This window comes from Talpa occidentalis, unplaced genomic scaffold, assembly GCF_014898055.3.
Source record: "Talpa occidentalis isolate TD23 unplaced genomic scaffold, MPIMG_talOcc4v2.1 talOcc4.14, whole genome shotgun sequence".
Lineage (NCBI taxonomy): Eukaryota > Metazoa > Chordata > Mammalia > Eulipotyphla > Talpidae > Talpa > Talpa occidentalis.
Genome location: NW_023601433.1, coordinates 25,563,983 through 25,583,391, shown reverse-complemented (window position 1 = coordinate 25,583,391; position 19,409 = coordinate 25,563,983). Strand labels below are relative to the sequence as shown.

The following is a 19,409-nucleotide window of genomic DNA, read 5'->3' as shown; positions in this document are numbered from 1 at the left end:
AGACAAATAAAATGATAAGTTCTGACAGATACTGTAAGCAAACTGAATTCTGTGATCACTAACAGAACATGATCTAGGAAGAGGAAGAGATGGCTACCTTAAGAAATGAAGGATAAACAGGAAGCAATTAAGCAAAGGAGAAAGAACAACATTCTAGGAGTTTACAGCATGTGCTGAAGTTCTACTGCGATCTGCTTCTAGCCAACATGGAATAATAGGTACTTCCTTCTGAAATAAACAAAGACAAAACAGACAAAATACATTCAAAATAATTTTCAAGATAAAGAACTTCAGGCAGTGAAGGACAATGATTTCTGAAGTTAATCTAATGAATGTCCCAGCTCACTGCCTCCAAGAATTTCCAGGCCATGTCCCAGGGAGCAGGAACTGCAGTGGGGCTGATGAAACAGAGTCTGTGAAAACAAGGTAGATAGAGATCACAGGTCACAACAGTGGAGAGAAAGAAGCCCAGGGATCTGCAGAGGGGCCCCTCAGGGTATTCAGCAAAACCAATCTATAGTGTATGTACCCTAGTGAGGAAAGCACCAGAGACCAGTGGGGAAACCATAAGAAAAAAGTAGAGGAAACAGTGTTGGCTGCTCACATAGCACCAGCAATAGTGTCTGCTCCATTAGCCAGGCTGGAAAAACTCCTCATTCGCAGGACAGTGGCTAGTGGGTAATACCCAAGCCAAGGCTGAGCACTGCTTCAGAGTCACTAGACTAATCATAAGAACAAGTCCAGGAGAATCAGGCTTGTTGAAAAGTAACTTAACTGTCTTAAAACAGAGCTCCAAAAGATAAGACAGCTATTTAAAAAAAAAAAAAAAACACTTATAGAGCCAGAATTCAAAATGTCAGAGATGAAACTCACTGGTGGGGGTAAACACATATTAGACATTACAAAAAAAAATGAGTTAGTATGATATGGGTGAAATGTGAGAAAAATTCAAGTGGCTAATATACAATTCCCAAGAGGCAGGAGAAAGAGAAAGAAAAAAAAAAATCAAGAAAAAAAGGGCCAGAACTCTCCAAAGTGAATGAAACCTATTGTCCCATAGATCTAGAAAAATCAGAAATGAAAGTAAACTATGTCATTTTCTCACACACTGTATATAATATGGTAAAGTATTACTTGAACGTAAACTGTGATTACCTACTCATAAACTATAAACTCTAAAGCAACCACTAAACTAACAAGACAAAAGAGATATAGCTAATAATCCCAAAAGAGAAATAAAACTACATCATAAAAATTACATACGCTAAAAAAAGGTAGGAAAAAAAAGAGGAACAAGGAGCAGATAGGATGAACAGAAATCCAACAGCATGATGACAGATTGAAACCAACTATATCTCAGTATCACCGTTAGGTCTGAGGGTCTCAATACAACATCTCCATACCTTGTAACAGATGTGAAAAAAGCTCACAAGGTCAATAGAGCAAAATGACCTCAATGTAAGACCTCAAACTATACAATTTATAAAAGGTAGCATAATCTTTGTGACCTTGTGCTAAGCAAAGTTTTCTTAAAATGAACACCCAAAGCAAAAGGCATGTAAAGAACAAACACCTAAATCGGACATCAAACATTTTTGCTCTTAAAAAATGAAAATAGACACAAAATGGAAAACAAATGGCACAGCTACTTGAGGAAAAAAGTTGGCAGTGTCTGAAAGGAATACAAATGGTCGTGAGGAGATGTTTTAGGGGTGACGCATACATTAAGTATCTTGATTGCAGTGATGGTTTCATGTGTACAGACATGGTCAAGTGACCCAGGGACACACTTGCTATATGTGCAGTTTACATCACTAAACTATAACAAACAAAAAGTCTTATTGCAAGAAAGAACCACCATGGCAGTGCCTGAGACACAGATGGATAAAGGAGGACAAGAGATGCAGTGAGAAGACTGTGGCCTTTAACCTTATTCCAATAGCTGGGTTTTAAGGAAGGGGGTTAACATGATGAGATCTGAAGTTTTGAAAATATATCACAATCAAGGTTTTGGAAAGTGGAATGGCAGGAAGAACGGCTCTGAGGTCATTTCAGTATTTCACAAGGGAAAAAATGGTACATGACCTTGAATGAAGGCCTAGGAGACAGCAGAGTCAGCAAGAGTACAATGAGAATTCTCAAAGCTCTTTGGCTGAGTGTATACAATTGCTTTCATTTCAATTTAATATAAAACAGTTCTGAGATGAATAACATTATACCTGTGCTTTACGGTGTTAGTACTAGATAAATGGTGTATAAAACCCCACAGTGTAAAGAAAAGACTTTATAGTTATAAAATCCTACCTTTACAATCTATGCTAAGCTGTTCAATAAGCAACATAGAATTCTTATAATTAGAGTAAGGTAATTCACTATCTTCAGGTTATCCACAGAATTAATTTGCTTCTTGACCTACAAATAAGCAATGCTATTTCAAAATGTTCTCAAAATATTTAGGAAACATACTAAATATGCAAGGGTGATAAAAATCCATCTTTCTATAAAAGCAAAAACAAACTTCTTTTTAATTACTATTTTTATCAAAAGACTACCTTTATATATAACTAGTGTTATACATCACTCTTTCAAAATAAACCTCCCTGAAGTTGAGGAAAACTTTCTATTTTTTCACTCTACCTTTTACAATGTGTTTCTTTTACTACAGAATAATATTTTTTAAGGATTTATTTTTATTTATTATGCATATAAGAACTATAGGCCAGAGGTATGGTGGGGGTGAGAGGATTCACCAGAGACACAGTGAGGAGCAGAACAGGTGGATCTACTGAACTACACTGCTACGGGGAGCAGCAGGTGATATAGGAGAGGTCTACTGCCCCATTTGTGGGTCAGCTCCCCGGGTCTGGGAATTGAACTAATGCTGCAGTGGCTGGCACTAGCTTGACAGTGCTGAGACTTGAGCCCCTGCACCACCAGGGAGGTCCCAGAATAATATTTATTATCAATTAATTTTTACTGTACCTTGTTCTTTTCTTTAGATGTTTTCTTTATAAGCCCCCCCAAAAAATAACCAAACAGCTATTTCAGATGCATGTTAACTATTTTAATACAGAGAATAACTGAGACTAGATTTTTTTTAAATAAATATCTGCAATGTAATTAATTTTCTAGAGTGGGAATCACGCAATACATAAAAAGAGTAATATTAATGAACAAAGATGTACGCAATACATAAAAAGAGTAATATTAATGAACAAAGAAAATGTACTACAAATAATATTAACAAATCATTAAATATAGATCAAGCTGACAGTCAACAAGTTTCTAACATTGGAAATACAAACAAAATCAAATTTAATAAACATGTTCTTCTCTGCTGGATCATTTCCAAGAGCATAAATATCTAAGATAAGAAAGAAAACTCCCTCAAACTCTTCTGAAGTTATCCATTTTTCTACTGTCTTTCTCCGTATATATTCTTCTATAAAGGAGCAGTTCACACTCACTCACCACAAACTGGCTGAAGGGCAACTATTTATTGAAACTTTCTCATCAAATTTACTGGTCCTCATTGTAACCTCTCAACAGTATTTCTCTGATATTCTCTAGAACTCTCTTGTTGGGGACTGTACACTACATTATAGTTGTTTTATTCCCAGAAAAAAGTAATCACTGCTAATATTCCTATACTTAGAAATAAAGAACTTAGAGAATTTACCTTCCATCATTCTGATCTACTTCACTTAAGCTGCTGTCATCATTCACTTGAAGCGCACCACCAGTTAGGGAACCAGCCTTCTCAAACATGGATATAGTCACAGATGCTTTGACTGTCCATTTGTTATTTTCATTTTTCTTTGCTTCTTTCATAGGCAAGCCAGGATTACTACTTTTAAAAATCCACAAAAAGGTCAATATTTAGAATAACTACTGATATATTTTGTACAGTTCCAACATTTATCTACATTCATTTGTCTATTAATTCACAAGAAGTATGAAGTACCATCTATAAGCAAGGAAATACACTTTTCTTGCTTCAAAAACAGATATACAATTATGATATAATGTGCTATAGAAGGATTGTCATATGAAATGTTAAGTGAGCACAAGGGAGGCTTTAAGAAGAGGGATGGCAGAGGAGGTCACCAGAAAAAAAATATTCTACATGGAGAGTCTTTAATGCACAAAGACTGGGAGAAGTATAAAATTCATAGAATTTTATGTGATAGAATTTTATAGTGATGAGCTAGGAAATTGTGAAGCTTCTGTGCAAAAGCTTGAGAGTGCCTAAAGTTATGACTCTTAGACACTGTAGTACTAATTAAATCACCACTGTATTTTTTATTTTGTTTTAAAATATATAGTAATACTTTGGGCCTCCCCGGTGGCGCAGTGGTTGAGCGCTGGGTTGTGAAGCTACCCGCAGCCTCTGCAGCGCCGGTTCAATCCCCAGCTGCTCCCCGGCCACCAGAGGAGGGTCCCACATGGCGCGCAGACCTCTCCTGCCGCCCGCTGCTCCCCTCAGCAGTGTACTTTGGTCCTTCTGCCTGCTCTGCTCCCGGCTCTGGCTCTGGTGAATTCTCTCACCCTCCCGTGCTTCTGACTGTACACAGTGCTTGTATAAATAAACAAATAAATCTTAAAAAAAAAAAAAAACACCGTAGAGCTTACTTCATTTTGGAAAACAAAGATTTGGAAGAATGTAAGTTTTAAAATGTTGCATGCATCTTACTTTAGCTCAACATGGAGACAAAGTAATCCTTTTCTTTCTAATTTGGCAATGTTTTGTAAATTTATTTTTATTAAGGTGACATTGGTTATTTGTGTGATATATCTAACAACTAAAGCTTAAAATGAAATTACTTCCCATATTTTAAATGCATTTCTGTTCTTTTCATAGATAAATTGCAAATTGTTTCTGTGTGTTTATTTTCTTCGTTGTGTGCTTAATTGTATTAATCTTCTATAACAGATTAATGAATCTATTCTGTTACAAATCTGTCACATCCCATAACAGAAAATAATCTGTGCTCTGTGCTGCCACAGCTTCTAATTGCTCCTTACATAAAGGTACAAAATTCTCCTCATGGCACACTCAGGAGTAAAATTCCTGGGTTGTATGGAATGTAAATATTCTGCCTTTCAAGATAATGCTCAATCATTTTCCAGTGTGATGGTATAAATCTTTTCTATGGAGTTTGATTGTAAACTACATGTAGAGTGTGAGTTAGTGGTAGTGCAGGTGAGCTGACATGAAATAGAAAATAAAATAGAAAACACAGGAGAAAAGAAGACATCAATGGACAAAAAATCAGTATAAGCAGAAGTTCTGCAGTGGACAAGAGAGATATTCCTGGTCGATGCAGGCACAGTAACATCACAGATACAGAGCAAATGCCAGATCCTGAAATGTTCCAGTTTCTGGGGGATGGCTCAGTGACACCACCTCGAGTAGTGTTGAACAGGAATGGTGACATCAGGCACTGTTCTCCCATTCTCAAATGCAGGGCAAATGCTTTTATCATTTTATCATAAAATATGCCCTTTCTTATAGATTATTGTATAGATGAAAGAAGTCTCCAATGAAAAATACTTTCCTACAGGATTTATTATAAAGTGAAAAATATATCTTGCATTTTATCAAATGTTTTTTTCTGCATCTATCAAGACTACTATATTTTATCTCTTTGTGCTATTCATGCAGAAGATAACATTATTTTATATGTCAAAGCCACACTGCAATCCTTTACAGAATAAACCTAAATTTGGGAGGTTATTTTCTTGAGGATTTTTGCATCTCAGCATATGAGATAAATTGGACTTTAAGTTTTCTTTTCTTAAATGTCCTGAAGAAGGTTTTATAACAGTGTTATGCTGGACTCATAAAATAAATAAGTTTTCCCATTTTCTCTATTTGAAGGAAGATTTTGTTTGAGATGTCAATAAGTCTAGATGAAATATCTGGAGATTTTATTTTTGATCTCTCTGGACCTGGGATTTTCTTTGTGGGGAGAATTTTTGTCATTCCTGTTTTATTACAATTTAAACATCTTTAACAGAACATAGACTACTCAGATTTCCTATTTTCCCCACATTGGTTTGTACATTTCACCTAAATTTTCAAATTTAATGTCACAAAGTTGCACCTTATCTCCCTTTAAAAGTGTTTGTGTGCAGACAATTATAAATCAGAGACATACTGCAGGGGAGGAGGAGAGAAAGGGGTGAGAGGGAAGGAGGGAGGAGCACAGGGGACTGTGGTGATGGTGCATGGGTGCCTTGGGGAAGGAGATTCTATGGGGGCTCAATCTGAGGGGGTGGGGGGAAGAAAATATGGTCTAAAAAATGTAAAAAATGATAAATGTTAAAATAAAAAAAGTGTTTGTGTGAACTAAATATGGATGATTTCTATTTTCTCTTGTTTTTTTTTAAGATCAGTTTTACTAGATATTTAACAATATTATTAGAAATTATTTTCTCTAGTACATGTTTTTTAATTTCATGAATTACTGTTCTTTTCTTAATTTACTTTCCCCTCCTACATCCTCTGTGTTTAATTTGCTATTTTTATTCTACTTAGATTCCTATATGATAAAATTTCACTCTTGCCAATTAGCAGAATTGTACTATGAAGTAGTATTAAATTTGGCATGTTATTAATTATATATTAAATCTACAATGAAATAATTTAATGGGAAAATACAGAGATGAGAAAATAAAGTCAAATCAGAGTCTTTTATGTTTTAATGTCATTCAATGCTTACAGTGGGAAAAAAAATAATAAAAGACAGTACCTCGGAATCCCAAGGTGATTCTGTATCTTCCTCTTCTCCTAATCCTAATGCTGACATCATATCTATAAAACATAGGTACAGATACATTAAGGACAATGCCTATTACTATGAATTATTTTTAAAAAGTCTACATTTATGAATATTTCCATAAAATATTATAGCAGAAAGGAATTTCAGAGGGTTGAAGAAGTTTCAGGAAGAAAAAGCTGGTATACTTATGCAGAAAGAAAGCAAAAGAAAAATACTTAAAGGAAATAGATATTGACTGGTTCACTCGGAAGGCGGGACACACCCTTAGGGGTTATGTACAAATGGAGGTAACACAGGCATAAGCCCAGCCCACATGCACAACTATCACTAGTGATGGACTCCTTCCGGAATCCCCCTCAGCCCTGCCCTGACTCACTGATGACCCAGCTACATTTTGCTTCTCCCTGACATACAGTGCCATCTACTGGAAATGTAGAAGCTCTGTAGCCTTAATATTTACAAAGCAAATAACAGGGAGGTGAAAAAACACTACATGCGGCAATCTAAGTTCTCAGAGGAACACTACACCACAGAGAAAGAACATTCGAGAACCTAACCAAAGACATGCACGATCATTATTCCTGTCAAGTACAGAGCTCAAAAAGGCACAGAGTGACTGATTAGATTAGAAAACACAATCTAACTTTCTGTTTTCTCCAGGCTCAGACTAAAGAGTTGGGAAACTATCCCACAAGCAAATGGGACAATAGCAGATAAAATAGATTTCCAGCTGAAAAACATGAGAGACAGGGATAAACACAATAAATGATTTCAGGAAAAAACACATCGGGAAGTCATAATACTCATCAATATTATACTCACCAAACCAAGGAGCATTGAACTTTATAAGGTAATCACTATCAAATATAGGCTTTGCAAAAAACCACATTCATGGCTGGGGCTTCAACATTCCCTTTTACCAATGGGCAGATTAACCACGCAGAAAGTAAGGGCACAGTAGCCTTAAATAAAGAATTAGACCATATGGGCTTAAAAGACTTTTGTAGGGCAGTGCACCCCACCCTCCCAAAAGCTCAATACATATTCTTCTCAAGCATACATGGGACATTCTCTGGGATTGACCACAGAGTGGGTCACAAGACAAGTATCGACAAATTCATAAAAACTGAAATCATACCAAGCTTCTCCTCTGACCACAATGGTATCAAACTAGAAATCAATCAAAAATGAAGGAAGATCTTTGCAAAGATCAACAGCTGGGACTACATCAAATTAAAGAGCTTCTGCACAGCAAAAGAGACAATAACAAAAACAAAGAGAAACCCCACCGACTGGGAGAACATTTTTGCACACAACACTAATGATAAAGGACTGATCACAAAAATCTGCAAAGAGCTGATGAGACTCAACAACAACAAAGAAAATAATCCAGTCAAAAAATGGGCAGAAGAGCTAAAAAGGAACTTCTCTGAAGAGGAAATGCAAATGGCCAACAGGCATATGAAAAAATGTTCAACATCACTTGTCATCAGGGAAATGCAAATCAAAACTACCATGAGATACCATCTTACACCAGTGAGAATGGCACATATTAAAAAAACTAGCAACAACAAATGTTGGCGAGGGTGTGGAGAAAAAGGAACTCTTCTGCACTGTTGGTGGGAGTGCAAACTGGTCCAACCACTATGGAGAGCTGTGTGGAGATTTCTGGACCTACTAAACATAGAGCTTCCACAGGATCCAGCAATTCCACTCCTAGGTATTTACCCAAAGAACACAGAAACATCAATTCCAAAGAACACCTGCACCCCTATGTTTATAGCAGCACTGTTTACAATAGCTAAGCTTTGGAAACAACCCAAATGCCCAAAAATAGATGACTGGATCAAGAAGATGTGGTACATATATACCATGGAATATTACTCAGCATTCAAAAAAGACAAACACATGCAATTTGCAGCAACATGGATGACACTGGAAGGGATCATGCTCAGTGAAATAAGCCAAAAAGAAAAAGAAAAATACCGGATGGTCTCACTCATAGCAGGGATCTAGAAAACTTAAATAAGGGACCAGGAAAATGAATAACTATAAGAAAGTGAAAATCAAAATCAACAAAAACTATGAACCAGAGACACTTTTTGGGGGTGGGGGGCGGGATGGGAGGGATTGGGGTCAGAATGGGGGGATTGCAATTGTATGGGGAATATAAAAATAAAATTTATTAATTAAAAATAAATAAATAAATAAATAAAAAAATAAAACAGAAAAAAAAAATGAAGGAAGGAAAAAACCTCTAATATGTGGATGTGGAGACTGAATAATACACTACTGAGTAACTACTGGATTAATGAAGAAATCAAAGATAAATTAAAAAATACCTTGAGACAAAAATGAGGACAAACATTTAAGAACCTATGGGACACAGCAAAAGCAGTATGAAGAGGGAAGAATATAGCATATAGCAACACAGGCCCACATATATAAAATGAACAAAAGATCAAATAATCTTAACGCTCACTGTAAGGAACTAGAAAAAAAAAAGAAGAAAAAAAAATCCAGTAGAAAGAAGGAAATAATAAAAATTAGGGCAGAAATAAATGAAGTAAAAGTCAAAATGACAGTCCCAAAGATTAAGAAAACCAAAAGTTGGTACTTTGAAACAATAAACAAAACAGACAAACTTGTAAATAGGCTCACAAAGGAAAGAAGGGAGAATTCAAATAGGACCAGAAATGAAAGAAGAGAACTTATAACAAACATCTTAGAGATTCAGAGAATCATAAGAGTTTACTATGAACATTCTGTATGCTGGTAAGCTGAATACCCTAGAGGAGGTGGATAAATTCTTGGAAATATACAACCATCCCAGGCCGAACAGCAAAGAAACAAGAAAATCTGAGCAGATGAATTACATGTACAAGCAAGGATATATATATATATATATATATATATATATCCTTGCTTGAGATATATATATCCTTGCTTGAGAAACAAGCATTGGTGAGGATGCGGAGTAAAGGAACCCTTATACACTGTTGATGGGAATGTAAACTGGTCCATCCATCCCCTATGGAATACAGTTTGGAAGTTTCTCAAAATATTAAAAATGGATGTACCATATGACCCAATAATTCCACTCCTAGGTGACTATCCAAAGAAGAGAAAAACACTAATTTGAAGGGACACATGCACTCCTTATTGCAGCACTATTGACAATAGCCAAGCTATGGAAACTAAGTGCCCAAAAACAGATGAGTTGATCAGGATATATGGTATATATGTGCAATAGAATACGACTAGGCTATTAAAAAGAGATAAACTCTTGCCATTTGAGATACCATGGATGGAGCTGTAGGGAATTAGCAAAGCAAAATAAGACAGGGGCCTCCGTGGTGGCACAAGGGGTTAAGACACAACCTATGAAGCTATCTGCAGCTGCTGCAGCATGAGTTCGATCCCCGGCCAGGGAGCTACCCACATGGTGCAGGAGACCTCTCCTGACTCGCCCGCTGTTCTCCTCAGCAGTGCATTTCAGTCAGTCTGCCTGTTCTGTTCCCCACTTTGTCTCTTGTGAATCCTCTCACCCCCCACATCTCTGGCCTGTACCCCAGTTCTTGAATGCATAAATACATCTTTCAAAAAAAATAAGACAGAAGAATAAAGGCAAATACTGAATGGTGTCACTCATATGTGGCAATAGAGAAACAAACCAAAGGGTCAGATAAAGTCAAACCAATAACAAAACCTAGGAAGCTGACTTTATTACTGAGGCTACTAGAGGGGGAAAGGGGAAGGGGCAAGACCAAAGTGGGATGGGAGCCCAGGACCATGGGGGCTTTGGTGGGGGGTGTGGTGTAGAGACAACACCTGAAGGGGGAGACGCTGTACCTCTAAAACACAAACCATGCTGTAATCAACGTTGCTTCAAAAAAATACAAAGAAGTGGATATCTCATTTGGATCTAGAAACTTTAGGTTTGCTTATACCACCATTTAAGGATAGAAAATTATTAATAGTCACTCACTTACCACTTCTATTATTTTTGTGTGGTCCATCAACATAAGCCAACTTGTAATTATTTATGTGCTCTTGTGGAGCAATATCAATAATATCATTACCCTTTTCTTCATTTCCAACTGCTGGCTTTGTTGCTTCTTCCTGTAAAGGCAAAACAAAAACCCAACTTCAGAAAACAACCATTCATTCATATGCTTACTCACTGAACTAATCTATCAGTGAGACCACAACATTTACTATACTGAAGTATAGGCACCAGCCCTGCCTGGAAAAAGCTGGAAATATAAATAAAAGACAAATTCTCCCCAATATTTCAGTTAGGGTAGAAATACATGAAGAAAATTAAGAACAGAGAAGTGTAATTCACGAGTTTTTCAACTGATATGAATAAAGTACAACCAGGGCACAAAGGAGAGCACAGTTAGTTGTACCTGGAAAGCTCAGGAACAGCTGACAGGATAGGGTTCTATCTTGCAATATACAACAAGTGCAGGGAGAGGGGAGTGAGAGTATTCTCGAAAGGTGATAGGAGCAAAATAATGACATACAAAGCAGAGAGTCAATGACTCTCAGGGTAATGAGAGTAACACAGGAACTCAGTTATTGGGAGTGGGATGGAAAAATAAAAGTAGAGAATCAGAGACAAACCAAAAAACATCAAGTGTCATGTGAGCATATGAACTTTCCCTTCAAGTAAAAGTATAGATTAAATAAACAATGGTGTTACATCAGTGCAAATATAGGTTAGTAAAGTCACTGTTGGCATTGTGAAGACGATATAAGGGAAGCAAACGAGAAAAGTATTTCAGAATTATAGTGAGAAAGTAAGTTACGGTAATAAGATATCAAAAATGGTAAGCAAGCAAACATATAGTTTGGTGAGTGACTGAATTGATGATTTCAAGGAGGATTGAAAACCAAGATTTTGGCTGCTTCTTGGGGTTTCAGGGGTGCTATTTGCTAGAATGGCAAAAACAGATGTCAAAGTAAATTACAAAGAGTCAGGATAGAGGAAAATCTTAGGGACAATGACTTTAGTTTCAAATATATCAAATTTGAGGAACCAGGAGACTTAGAAGAAAAATTGCATGAATACATTTGGATTAGAAATATTTCTACTACAGGAAGCAATGATGTTCCCTACTTAGGAAAAATTGCTAAGAAGATAAGTATTCGTAAATTATACTAAACTGGTAGAATTATGCAAGCCTACACTGAACACTAAAATTTTGAAAATGAAAATAAGAGCAGGGGGGAGAAAATGAGATTTTTTTCAGCTATATAATTCACATTTGTTCCAAGGATACAAAATGTACTCCTCACGAGTAAAAATAAATATTCACTTCTGGGATGCCACAGTAATATACATTTTTAAGCTTAATGAAAAGATTTCATTATAAAACACTAGTTCAAGATGCTACAAAAAGAGTCCATTTTAAAATTAATTTTAAAAGGCAAGTTTTAAAGTCTAAAGGAGATATGCTTGTGTGATTATAGAATTAAGTGGTGCTTTTAAGTATTACTCTGATGCAAGAAAATATATAAAACACTAGTTTAAAATTCAAATGGTTTTCCCATCCTCTGTGAACAGCACAAAAATAACTCATTTTCTGCTTATGCCACATAGAATGGTAAGATTGGAGAAAGGAACTAGCATAAAAAATTAATAAAACTGCCATTATACAAGTTGAAGATGTAAAAGTCTTCAAATATATCTGCAATTATCAAGCAAGACCCAATACTCACCTAGAAAAGAAGAAAGGGATTGAATAATAAAGTCATCCGTATGAAAGACTTGACATGTTAGGCTTAACAACTATGAAAAATAAGGTAAATAAAGTTTCCCAAGAATAATAGGAAATGCACACACTGCTACAGATATGTAAAAAGTGAAAATCATCTTCCAGAAATAATTTTGCATGTCCTGTTGGGAATCCTTCCTTATGATTCTTTAACAATAAGGATATTTATATTAGGGGTAAAAATCATAAATTGTGATTCCATTCATTTGATGTGCATATATGTATTCACTACACACAGATAATATTAGGAAAAGATACATCAGAATCTTCACAGAAAAAAAATTACTTCCATATTATTTTGTCTTTGAGTGCTGCAGCTTACAATTTAATTTCTCATTAATGGATAGAGATTAAGAACCTCATTTACATAATGAGAAATTTTAATTACTGAAAAGACTAAAATAAATGGGTAACTTATTTCCTCTTTATTCTCAAAAAAATCAAATACCTACACCAAGATTATACCAAACAGTAAGCTAAGATAGTTAAAGAAATAAAGTCTCCCTCAAACAAAAGTAAGAAACCACAAGAAACAGAAGAGCCAAAAATTCAAAATTCATAAAATATCAGTAAGACCTCAAACATTTCACTTCCTATTGTCTATGAATATAAGTTTTGTTATATTAACTATGTCATCATTTTATTAACCTTACAGAAAGTGAGGAATAAGTTTTCTTTCAGTTCATAAGGCATAAGACATTCAGTTCATAAGACATTTAGAAGAATCTGAACATTGTTTTTATGATCTGGCTTTGTTAATTTGCATTTAAAATAATTTCTATCGGTGCCTCCCTGGTGGCGCAGGAGGTTGGGCGCAGCGTTGTGGAGCTGCCCATAGCCTCTGCAGTGAGGGTTTGATCCCTGCCGGCCGGAGAAATACCCACCTGGTACCTCAGACCTCTCCTGTCTCGCCCGCTACTCCCCTCAGCAGTGTATTTCAATTAGTCTGTCTCTTGTGCTCCCAACTCTGTCTCTGGTGAATCCTCTCTCCCTCCCGTACATCTGGCCTGTACCCCGGTTCTTGTATAAATAAATCTTTTAAAAAAATAACAATAAAATAAAATAATTTCTATATATTTTATGATAGAGTTCCTGCTTTCACTTAATCCCACATTTCTGTCATGTTTTACTAATAATCTTTCTCATCTTCACTGTCTTATCCAATCTTCATATTTATCTTATTCTCACATGAATTCTCCCCTTCATCCTTCTCATCCTCCTATTCATCTAGCTGTTATTCCTAGTTGCTTTCTCATTTTTTCTGTCCACCATAGTATACTTAAGAATTGTTTCCTCTCATCAATCTTTATAAATCTCAATCCTTTGTACATCTCTCTTTGGTTATTCTGTGCTCTATTGTAATCTCAAGGAATTAAATTTCTTTCTAGGATTCTTTCCATCATGGTAAGGATCAGGGGAATGTTATGTACACAAGCATGGGGTGGGGGGGAGCTTTAAAAACAGAACAAAATGAATTACTTTTGTATGATCCAGGATTGCTAAAGACTTGAGAGGCTCAGGTGATGGAAAGGCAGGATGAGAAAAGTCCTGGACTTTCATTGATGGCTTAGAAAGGGTTTCAACTACATCTTCATTTTCACTCTCAGAATTGTTATTTTCAAATAAGCATCTACTTTCTGGTCTCATGATGGCACATTTGGCTTGTACTATAGTAAAAACAAAGTAAAGAGTACATAAGAATATCTGTATTTTCAAATCAGTGAACACCACAAAAAATAGTCTTCAGATGGCTTACTGTTTTTCCTGCATTGCTGAGAAGCAGTCATTAGCTTGGCAAAGTTCAGTTTCGGGACAGTCTATGGAAAAAAAAATAACAGCTTTAAGAATAGCAAGTATCAAATTGCATAAAATAAATATAATTTCACAATAATATTTCCAAATGTTATTTCCTTTATAACTTATTATTAAACAAACACTATGATATCCATTAGATTATTTTCTTTATCAGGATAACCAAAAATAAAAACTGTAAGTAGCTTAAAAGTAGTATTGAAAAAAAACTAACACTATAAAATTTAAATTTATTATTTATTATAATTCAAAATGTGCTTGTCTGATTTGTGTGAATTTTTAATTGTAGGGGAAAATGAGAATTTATTTCTGAGCAGTATTTTATATAGATGGTCTGGAATGGCAAACAATGTAAGTAGTTCCTATTTTGTTTGTCCAAAAGATGAAGACAAATGATGGTGTAAATTCAGTAGCAAAAATGAAAAAAAAAAAAATGAAGCTGCCTTGTGGGGCAGTGATTCATGAATGAAAGCAACACTCAGATAATAAAGAGAAACTAAATTAAGAGCAAGAAAATTACGTTCACAAAAGAACACTTTACCTTGGTTCTAAGTCTTCATCGTCTGATGTAGGCCATGAATCAATGCCAGGTTTGCTGGAAAGCCTTGAGAGGTAAAATACTGACTAAATATGAGTGATTTAATTTCTGTATTAAAAAATTCAAGTAAAAGTAGGTTATCTAAATATTAAGTTTCTTGATATAATTTAAATTTGATCTCCGTTTTTTTTTAAAAAAAAGTTTTCAGTTTTCTGTTTCTTATTCTACCTCTCCAAACACGTAAAATATTCGGTAAAATCACATTCTTAGTTCCCACGCAAAAAGTGACAGCCCATTATTGGCAAAGTCTGAGAATTCTTTGTTTTTACCAAAAGTCCTGACCTATGTAGTTCAGTAATATCAAGTCTCCTAATTTTTGAAGGGATCTAAGCTACCCTCTATAACCTGAGGTGGAGGGAGATGATATCACATTCTATTTACTGTAACAAGTGGCTCAAGTTATTATATATTTCAACAGACACCTTAAAGTTTGCTGGTGCCTTCAATTAAACAAACTAGCAGTAGCCTGTTGAGGGTTCCCCTGAACCCTCCACTTAATGTGCCTTTCTACACAACTTCCAACATACTGTGTCCATTGTTCCTGTAATTCATCTGAGTTGCTATAAACCCTAATATTCACATCTCTTTTCTAAGTCCCTTATCACTCTCCAACCCAGTGTCGTTCCTCTTGAAACATGCCACTTCCCTGCTTATTCTGTTCCAGAGACCATGGAGAGACCACAGCTATTCTTCATTTACAGTAAGACAATCCATCTGAAGGAGTGTAAGGTATCACTCATTATACCTAAGAAGACTTGTTGATTAGGGCTTGCGTACATAGTTCTAAAGTTCTGGCTATAGCTTCTGAGATCTGCCTTAAAACTTTTGAAGGTGACAACAAGATAATTTGACACTGCAACTGTCAAATTATTTAGGTCAAATGCTTGGACAAGCCAGGTTTCTTAGAAGAACTGTAAAGCAAAGTTAACACAAACTAAAGTTAACTTTCTCAGCTGATCTGATTTAGATCTCTCTCCAGTGCCAGTGCTACACAAGTACATGTCAATCTACACTGAAAGAGAGAATGGATTTTTGAGAGAGCAGGATGACTGTCAACTCATGGGTCAGTAGCTTTGTAAACAATGGAATCATGTTCCAAGATTCCTGAACCACAGTTACCTAGTTAGCAAAAAAAGAGCTATAGCAGCACAGCTACTTTGCAAAACTATGGAGATGACTATATGAGATAAGTTGTTAACCACATAATACAGCGTGTAGTCAGGGTAAAACACTCAACAAATAGTAGTTCCTTTTCTCTGCACTTAGTTAACAAACAATATTTTTAACCAATAAACTCGTACCTGCTTAAAGAATCTTCTTCAGAACTCTCATCCACTAGTAAAGACAAAAGGAAAATACATTTTAAATCAATAACAGAAAAACACAGAGTATTAAAATACAAGTGTAAATCTGATGTTTTGCTAAAATGCATGTCTTTGGAGCCACACCTGGAAATTATACTAGAGTGAGCATTCTACTATCGGTATGTAATTAATGTGTTAAAAACTCTTAAGTCCTTGCCCTTATATAATTATCAAATGCATGAAACTTGAAATCATTTACCAAAATTTGGTACCTACACATGAACTGCTGTTAACAATGAAATAAAACTAACATGAAATGGCATCACTAGCAGAACCAGCATACATTGCCACACATTGCCAATGTCAAACTTAAATAACATGATTTTTGTGGCAGTCCACCAATAGTAGTTAGAGGAAGTATAGTAATCTTGCTGCGACACAACACAACTTCACCTCTTTAGTAGAGACTGTTCAGTCTAGGATGAAACTCCCTATCACAAGGAAGTTCGGTTTACAGTCACCTATTTTGTAGCAGGGCAAAAGAGGAAATAGATTCTCTAGTTTTACTTCCAAGTGCAAGATAGGTATGGACTTTGTGATTCTAGTTTTATGAATTGCAACCTGTTCAAACTGTCTCCTTCCATTGGTAGGGTCTTTTTCTGTACCCAGCGCATAGACCAGAATGGTCCAGTTAATGCTGTGCAGTAGTGCAGGATGCCATTTTTTCTCAACCCTCCTCATTATGTGACAAATGTCAACAAAAACATGCTTTTCCAGCTTATAAGGTATATTTTATCAGATACTGTGTTGATGAACAACAGCAAAAACCATAAAGGACAAAGAACATCTTAAAAACTACATTCAACTTCCTTGGATTTTAACTTTTTAAACATTCAAAAAGATGGTCACGGTAGGATTCCACAAGACATTCTGCAAAAGGCAAAGCTATGGAGACAGTAAAAAAGATCAGTGGTCACCAGAGATTAGGAAAATGGAGGGATGAGTAGGCAGAGCACAGAGGATTTTACAGCCATGAAGCTATTGTTCATAACACTACAATTATTGGATATGTCACTATACATTGTCATAATGCACACACCTATAGAATTCACAGCACCAGGAGTGAATCCTAAGGTAAACACAGACTCTGGGTGATAATAATGAACCAATCAATGTAAGCTCAGGAGTTGTAACAAATGTACCTCTGGTGCAGGATGTCAACAATGAGGGGGGCTGTCCCCACATGTATCTGGGGATCTGGGACATGTGGGAACTCTGCACTTTATGCCCAATTTTGCTATAAACCTAAAACTGCTATACAAATGAGTTAATAATTTTTTTAAAAGATATCATCTGAACCTGGTATTACCATGTATCATTGATATTGTCAGGATATAGTCACCTTGAAAATTAAGATAAAAATCAAAATGACAGACTGTTGATATTATCTCCCCAACTGAAGTATACAAAAATACACAAAGTAAATAAGCCTGATCATATACTTAGGCAGCAAAATTTTACTGAGCAATATGACTGAATTTCTTACTTTATAATTAACAGGATTTAGCATAACAGGAACCAGAACTGGATCAAATTTTATTCTAATTTTACATCAGGTATCAGTTGGCTAGGCAGGAATTCGATCAAGATGGTGTCTTAAGAGGTCTGTTGCATTGCTTTTAGGGGGATAATTTGAAAGTTATACAGAGAGGTATAAACCTGGAGGGTCCTGTGACTTGGGGTGAAACTGCAGCAGCTCTTGGATATTGGCGACCAGCATGGACTGCACCTGAGGAAACTCATGTTTCATTAAACAAGAGGTGCAAGGAGGGCATCTCCTCGAGTTGTGGTCTGGGGCAGGAAGACCTGAATGGTGTGGAGGTGCACACTCTTGACTGAAGGGAAACATGTACAGAGGAGGCGGGCCACTCCTGTCAAACCAGGCTCCCGGTAGAAGAATAAGGACCATAGTGCACTGGGCAGCACTCAGCCGGCCCCACCCCTCAAGACTGGTACTGACCTCTTGAAGCGCACTGACAGCGCGCAGGCTGCAGACTCTGGTCTGGAGCCCAGAGAGGAGGGACATGGGTAGCGCCACAAGAACAACCCAGCGCCTCCCCCAGGACACATTTCAAACAATAATTGGTCCCCTCCAGGGCTCTCCCTTAACCCCTCACTCAGTATTCAAGATTAGGCCTCCTGGCCTAAAGAAGTTGAGAAAGACCAATAAATAAATAAATAATAATTAAATTAAATAAAACCACCATGCCACTTGATGGAAAAGCAGAAGTAGTGCAAATATTTATGCAACTGTTTCAGGTGCTTTAAAAAAAATAGGGACATCTAAAACAGCAAAATGGGCAGACAAAAAAATACAACACGTGGCACAGCTTGAGACCTCAAGGGAATATGTCACTATAGATAAAGAACAATTAACTCTCCATAATCGAACCACAAAGACATGGAAGATTTTATCCTCCTCTTGGTACAGAATTAAACACTGTCATGATAAAGACATTGAAAGAAATAGTAGAAAATGCAGAAAACAAGTCCAAGAGATAACTCTGTAAAGTTAAAAACAAAATTTAGAAAAACAGATGACTCAGATGAGAAATAAAATTAATGACCAAAAAGAAAAGAACAGGGTTGCAAAATATAAAAAGATATATAGAGGAGATAAAAAATTCTGGAAAGTCAAAGATGGCCTCAGAGCAGGCCTTTAGGCTGACCCACATTGGAACTGCACCCAGAGGGAACCGTGTCTGGGGCAAAACTGGAACACGTCTCAGACATCGGAGACCAGACCACACCAGAAAGGACAACAAAAAGATTCATGCATAAGCCAGAAGTTGGTGGAGACAGACAACTGGGGATTGTGGTCACAGGTGGGAGGCCGCCTTACGAACCACAGCTCTGCTGCCTCACTGGCATACCTCAGAAGGGACCGAGCCTAAGCTGGGTCCTAAGCAGTGCGGAGCCACAATAGAGACAGAGGGGAGACATGAGCAGAGGAGCTCGGGTGCTCCCAGCAGGCCAGGTGCCCAGTGAAAGGAATAAAGACAGTGTAGTGGGCTGTGTCCCCATTCCCATAGCCCTTAGGATGGTGCTGACCTTGTGGACCTCGCTG

The 19,409-nt window shown here is 36.5% G+C and overlaps 1 protein-coding gene across 7 annotated transcripts in view; it reads right to left on the bottom strand.

The window, feature by feature from the left end:
• The window catches only part of LOC119244449 (putative ankyrin repeat domain-containing protein 19), a 279,339-nt gene that overhangs the window by 238,992 nt on the left and 20,938 nt on the right, over positions 1-19,409 (bottom strand). For 3 of the 7 annotated variants that reach the window (XR_008551741.1, XR_008551742.1, XR_008551745.1), the window contains 8 exons: positions 16,280-16,313; positions 14,922-14,984; positions 14,325-14,385; positions 14,048-14,235; positions 10,778-10,907; positions 6,756-6,817; positions 3,680-3,847; positions 2,305-2,412 (listed from right to left, as the gene is read on the bottom strand). The gene's annotated coding sequence lies outside the window, so the exon portion shown is untranslated. Of the gene's footprint in view, positions 1-2,304; positions 2,413-2,982; positions 3,016-3,679; positions 3,851-6,755; positions 6,818-10,777; positions 10,908-14,047; positions 14,236-14,324; positions 14,386-14,921; positions 14,985-16,279; positions 16,314-19,409 lie in introns of those variants that run through there. The other 4 variants (XR_008551744.1, XR_008551743.1, XR_008551746.1 and 1 more) reach the window with 4 other exon arrangements.